Below are 6,668 nucleotides of genomic sequence, written 5' to 3' on the forward strand. Positions count from 1 at the left end.
GCCCCGCGCTCTGCTTTCCCTAAAAACACGCTTGGGGCTGGGACGCTGTGCCCCTTGAACCATGGGACCCCACAGGAGGAACCGCACCCTCTGTTCACGGGGCCTTGACTCATGGGGGCCATGTCTCCCCCCACACCCTTGTTATCACAACAACAGAAGGAAGAAAATCGGATTTAAAATGGCACGAGGTTGTCTACGGCCACGTCACCCTGAACACGCCCGACCCTGTCTGATCTCGGAAGCTAAGCAGGGTCCGGCCTGGTTAGTCCTTGGATGGGAGACCGCCTAGGAAAAGCAGGCGCTGTAGGCGTAAAAATAAAAAATAAGGGATTGTAAGCTGACAAGGTCCTTGCAACCTGTGAGGTCAACCAAGGGTCGCCTCGCCTAAACAACAACAATAATAAAATGAAATGAAATAAAATGGCGTGAGGTGATCAACGTATTGAGACAAGGTCCCTTCACTCTGCCCAGAATCACAATGAGAAGGTGACATCGAATCAGTCTTCCCTTTGGTGGTTTCAGTCAAGCGGCAGAAAAGGGACCAGCTTCTGATTTCAGACCCATTTCATGCTAAACACCCCAGTGCCCTCAGACACGTGTCAACGAACCCGAAGAATCTGGGTACGTGCACCGACTCGCCAGCCCAGTTCAGAGACGCCCATGCATTCCATCAGAAACTTCCAGAAGCCTCCTGCTAGCCCTCGCTGGCATCCAGGAGGGGTGGAGAAGCCCTGCCAGCTTTATAGGCAGACGTACCTCGCCGCTCCTGCGAGTCTAAACATATGCCTCCTCCAAGACCCGGGCGGATCCCCCATGGTCCCGGCCTGGCGGGCAGAAGTGTCCGTCAGCGTCGCTGGACGCATTTCTGGGAACACTGGTGAATCTGGGATGGGGTGTCTGAGTGGCTCCGCCAGTGGGGCCTCTTGAGCTGGTCTGAAACAGCCTGAGGTCTGGCCAGTAATTTTCGCTATCTTTTGAAGACCAACCCAACAGAAGGGGGCTGAGCCCCTAACTTCTTAATGAGCGTTCGTTACCGTAGGCCGGGGTCACGCCGCGGAGGCGGCGTACCGTTGCTGACAGAGCTGTCAGAAGCACAGGCAGAGGCGAGCCGGCGAGCTTTAATTTCTCTGAAGAGAACTGAGGGGCTCTTCGGGGATTAATCTCGGTATCAACATGGAGCCTCTGCCGCAGGGCAGCTGAAGAATTCAAAGGAAGTTGTGACTGGATTCTGAGTGATGGCATCTTCCTCCCACTGTGCAGCTGAGTCTGGTTTCTCACCTGTTTGGGGGGGACGGGGCTGCGCACGTGCGGGAGGGGCTCCCCGCGGACGGTAACCGTGCGCCCTCGGGCAGGGCCGGTGCATGGACTCGTGCGGGAAGCCCACAGAGCAGGAGGGGAGCGGTGGGCGGGGACGTCACCACCTGCTGCCCAGCCGGGGATTCGGGGCCCCCCACCCCGCAGGGACCAGGGCTGCGGTGCAGGGTGGTGGTGGTGGTGGGGGGGCGCTGCCGCGGGTTTAGGACAGTGGACCTCACTACCCCGCCAGACCACATGGCGGCTTCCTGTAGCTGTTCCCTCCTGCCACCAGATTCGGTGGCCGAAGCCCGTCCGCACCCATCGCGAACAGGTGAGCTCAAGGTTCTCTCTGCTTCGGGCAGGTGAGAGAACATGAGGCAGGTAACCCGCACCGTCCACAGGCCCCAGCTCCCGGCTGCCCCGGGCCTCCCTGGAAAGCCTGGGGTGGAGGCCCGGACGAAGAGTGTAGCCCGCAGCGGGCAAGGACGGCGGGCTCCGTGGCTGGTGACGGCCCAGGAGGAAGGAGGAAGTCGGGGTCAGGGAGCTCTACTTGGCTCCTTGGTTGAAGGCTGGTCCCAGAGGAGTCACAGGAGGGGTGTGGCCACTGTCACCAGCCCCGTGCTGCCGCTGGAGAAAGCGGGCAGAGCCTGTGCCCAACCCCCCACACCCCGCCCTGCCAAGCAGCAGCCGAGCACCACTGGCTCAGTGGCACAGGAGTAGGGCCACCCTGAGGCCACGCGGGTCTCTCTAAGGTCGCTTGAGGAAGAGCATGCTGTCCTGTGTAAATACTGATGTCCCCCAACGAGGCCCGGGCGGTGTGAGGGAGCAAAGACGCAGGGCGGGTGTGTTCGGAGTGATCGATTACTTGATTGGTTTGCCATCGGCTGCCACGGTGTGGCCACCTCCATCCGCGGTGGGTGCCGCTGGGTGTGCGCCGAGCGGTCACAACCAAGTGTGGTAAGGACCAGGGCAGTGAGTGCAGGCTGTGACGGGCAGCACGGCAGAGACAATGGCCAGGGTAGCTCCCCGACCCGGGGCCGTGACACTGGGTGGAGACCTGCAGGTGACAGCCTGAGAGAGGGGTGCATGCCAGGAGGACAGGGGGAGGTGCAGGTGAGACCCAGGAGCACAGCAGAGGCCGCACAGCAGGCCCGAGCTGTGGGTCTTACCTGGCAGCACCAGGGGACAGTGGAGGGCATGCCAAGTCCTCCAGGTGGCCTTCAGGCCAGGGCAGGAAGATGGTCCCTCATGCACGAGAAGCCTGAGCCCGCCCAGGACGACCACCGCTGGCGGCAGGGATGCCCGTCTGCTGGGATCTGCCGCCCTCAGTCCCGCGTGCCCCTCACCACGCCACAGGAGCACCTGCCACGGTGACCTGGCCTGGTTCCCAGGACGTGCCGCAGGCCCCTGCGGTGCCTGAACCGGGAAGTCAGCGTCCGACATGAACCGCTGCCAGCCTTTCCCCACCCTCCCACGTGGCCCCAGCTGTTGGCCGGCGGCTTCCGTCCCGCCACATGGGCCTACAAGGGCTGCGGGAGTGTCCCCGTGACATCACGCTGGCTTCCCTCAGGATGGGTGATCTGAGGAGGTGCCGCGCTGGCAGTGTGCCTTGTGGCCTGGCCTGGGAAGCCCCGCCGCCCCGCCCACCACTCAGACCAGCCCTGGTTCACTCGGGGACACGGCACGAAGTTCCAACAGTGGGCTGACGCCGCAGCCGCTCCCTGTCACCCTCGCTGGCACCGAGCTGGGGGCTGCTCCAGGAGCATGTGCCGCAGGGCGTGACACAGGGCCCCTCGGGGGGGCTGCCTGGCGCAGCTCCCATCTGCACTGCACCCCCTCCCTGGCTGCCCCCTGGAATTCGTTCTGCCTACAGTGCACCCATGGCATGCTGAAGGGTGCCCCTGGCGCTCGAGAAATGGCCACGAAGGATGCAGGGGCCAAAGGCTGGGCGTGGGGATTCGGGGAGCGGCGCCCGCCCGGGGGCTGACGGGCAGGCTTCAGCAGACCTGGTCAGGCGAGGATCCCCGGACGCGGTCGCCCCCAGATGTGGCTCCAGGCGGCCTGCCCACGCTGCGCTGCCCCTATCATCCCAGAATCCAGATGTCCCTCCATGTGGCCCGGACTTCACAAGTGGGCGGGACAAGACAGGTCTTCTACCGTCACGGTGCTGTCTGGCTCCGCTATGCGCTTTCGTGATGGGACACGGCCCCCGGCCGCTCTCTGCGCTCAGGGCTGCCAGTGGCCACGCACCCCACATCCCTGCACGCGGCCGCTCCAGGGGGCGGATGTCCCATCGGAGGCAGGAGCTGTGAGCACCACCGACCTTTACCGGACGCTCTCGTTAATAAAAACCGGGTCCCCGATAACATGTACATGCATCAGCTTTAACACAAACAAACAAGACTCCCCCAAAGAAATATTTTACATGGTTCCTGTATTCTAGAAATGTAAACATGGCCCGGTGAAGATTCAGGGGCCCCCGGCCAGGTGTCAGCGCCCCGAGACTGCGGTGAGCTGTGTGGGTCCAGGACGGACATCAAAAGGTGTTAATGGTTTCAATATTTATCTGCTGCAGGGAAGCACTCTACAGACAGAAAAAAAATTCTGCTAATGGCTGTGTCTTTGCCATTAAAATGAAAAGCTTAATGCATCTTATAATCAGAGGACAATTTGCAAATCATTAAGAGAAATGTAAAATTCCATTAAAATACAAATCAAGAGACTCTCCCCGGACTAATAATCTTTTTGATATTATTTTGCATTTCACCATTTCTGTTCCAACACCCAGGCCCCACAAATGATCAGGTCCTGAACACGCTGCTCACCACAGCCTGCTTCTTTAACGAGAGACCGAGAGGAGAGTAATCTGCTATTCAGAGCAGGTACTAATGAAGAATTCCATATATTCTGAAATTTAATTAAAACCCCAAAGATTTCAAATTAGATGCAATTTGAAATGCCTGGGGCAGAAAGACATGCACTTCCGTGGCGAGGGTACCACACTGAAAGTTGATACCGTAATTGGTCTTGATGTATTTTTGTGTTGCTGGGCTGAAGCACAGAACTCATAACCATATAAAAATCCTCTGCAGATTACCTGCTCATTGGAAATGCCATCAGTCAGGCAGTTCCCCACTAAATTACCACGCTACTAAAATGCGCAAAGCGATTCGGAGGAGAGCAGCACAGCTGGCCGACGCCGCCGCCGAGTTGTGCGTGCGTCGACGCGGCCTTTTTTCTTAGTAAAATATGCTCCGTTGAATATTAAAATATAATTGGCATTCAACCTAAGTAGCTTAAACCATTTTGTTATCTTCTTTTAAAGCGATTTGGCTCCTCCACAGTTATTTTCAAGGATGCGATTCACAAACTAATGACACCATCATATTCGGCCGGATCTGTGCTGTTTTGCACTGGTCATAACCAGGCGCAGCTCCCACAGCCTGCTGGGGATGCTGCTGCTATTAGCCGCTCTCGGACACCGAAGGCCCACTTCTTAGGGGGGAAAAAAGCAGGGCGGGATATGCCATTTATGTTGGTTCTTGCATATTTTATTCTAACAAGAGGAAGAGATGCAAATTTCCTATGAAAAGTGTATGTCTGGGCCAAGCGGTGCGCCGGCCGCCGTGTCCCCTAAGCTCTGACGCGGGGAGTCCTTCCCGCTGTCGGGCACCAGCCCAGGTGGTGGGGGGCGGGGGGCACGCGCACACGCACACGCGGTCCGGGAACGGGTCCTCCTCCCTCCACAGCGTGTCTGGTACAACGATTAATGGCGGTGCTCAAGAAAAGGAAAAGTAGTTGCCATAGTAACGAAGATCGATCGTAACTGTATGTATTCATGCTGAGAGGCGGGCTCCCCGAAACGCTGGTGAAAGCCTGAGCTTCAGTAACCGAGTGATGTGTTTCAGGGCCGACGAGGCTCCCTTCCCCCCACGTTGCTCTTCAATGTGCTGGTTTAGACGTACGTTATCGGCACCGAAACGTCACCCGTGCCCCAGCGAGCTCGGCTTCCAGGAGGTCGGCTGTCCTGGGTGCTCCCACCCACAGAGTCACGGGAGCCACAGAGAGGGCCGCACGTCCCCTCCCCGCAAGTACCCGATTCCGTGTCCGGCAGGCGGGACACGAACTTTAAAGGGGCTGAGCCACGAACCATGCGTTTCGAGTCCCTCTGAACATAAGGGCTACAGGTAAGAGGCCATGAGGATAAAGCATGTAAATTAAGTAACACTTTGTACACTCTTGGCTCCTACAAAGAGTTCTACAGCATTACAGCCATTAATTTGATATCAGTATTTACATATTTAAATATTTATAAGCTACAGTCCAATTCTATGTAGTTTTTATTAAACCATTTTCTCTCAGAACCCGGGTAGTGGCGAGAACTCTAGTCGCGCTAGGATGATCTCGAGATGCACTGACGCCGCCCGCAGCACGTGAGTACACAACGTTTATGACGGCAGGAGGCTTCGCTGGATCGCGCTCTTTGGGAACAGTGCAGGTTTGTCTAATAACTACAAGGAATAAAACATTTAAAAGCACATTTACGTGCAAAGTCTGTTTCTTAATTTAAAACACAGACGATAGAAAACTCCGATTTTTCAAAGTGCATTTCAAATGAAAAATTACTGAGCAGAGCGACCGTGCAGTCTGCGTTTGCCGCTCGGCGGAGACCGACTCCCCACTCCCCGTCGGAGCGGACGCGCGGCCAAGGCCAATGCACAGGCGTGCAGGGTGATCTACACGTGTGCACGTCATCAGGGCGGTCTCGTTTCTAATGGAAACTTTCTTTGGGTTGCTGTTCAGTTACGATGCCAGCGGTCACAGCTAGACTTTACCGTGAATACCTTCCTATCAGAGCAGCCCTCGTGGTAACTTCACTCATAAGTACTGTTTACCTGGAGCAGGAGCCCCATTTTACCTGACTTTCGAAGCCCCTGTGGTCACTTCTGCTGAGTGACCTCAGCGGCCTCGAGTGAAGGCGTTCTCAAGGTCGTTTGTTTGCTTGATTCATGGAGGCCTCAGGGATGTAGGATCTGATCACCTCCTAGATTTAGGAAGAAACGTCCCCTTAACTGGGCTCCCGGGGGGCTTTGGTAATCACTGATGAATCGAAGGGCTCTCTGGACAGGGACGCCATGAATTCTCTCGGGTCCAGTGAGTGTGGCTCTGTCCTGGCCACACCAGCACCTCAGGAGCTGGTAGCCACAGACCGAATTCTCCTCCACGGTGGCGGGGGTGGGGGGGGTGGGTGCACTTTACCACGACTGCACCCTGGGGTAAGCGTGAGGTGACAGCGGGTTACATGAGTAGCCCCGGATAGGATCTACGTGAGGTCTGCAGGAAAGTGGGTTGGTATCCGGAACCCGCAGACA

The 6,668-nt window shown here is 57.2% G+C and overlaps 1 protein-coding gene and 1 pseudogene across 1 annotated transcript in view; one reads left to right on the forward strand and one right to left on the reverse strand.

Moving 5' to 3' along the window:
- Positions 1–6,668, reverse strand: part of MGMT (O-6-methylguanine-DNA methyltransferase) — a 191,630-nt gene that overhangs the window by 16,864 nt on the left and 168,098 nt on the right. The window lies entirely within an intron of this gene.
- LOC112480517 lies at positions 192–310 on the forward strand (annotated as a pseudogene).

Source organism: Pteropus alecto, unplaced genomic scaffold (assembly GCF_000325575.1).
Source record: "Pteropus alecto unplaced genomic scaffold, ASM32557v1 scaffold74, whole genome shotgun sequence".
Classification (NCBI taxonomy): Eukaryota; Metazoa; Chordata; class Mammalia; order Chiroptera; family Pteropodidae; genus Pteropus; species Pteropus alecto.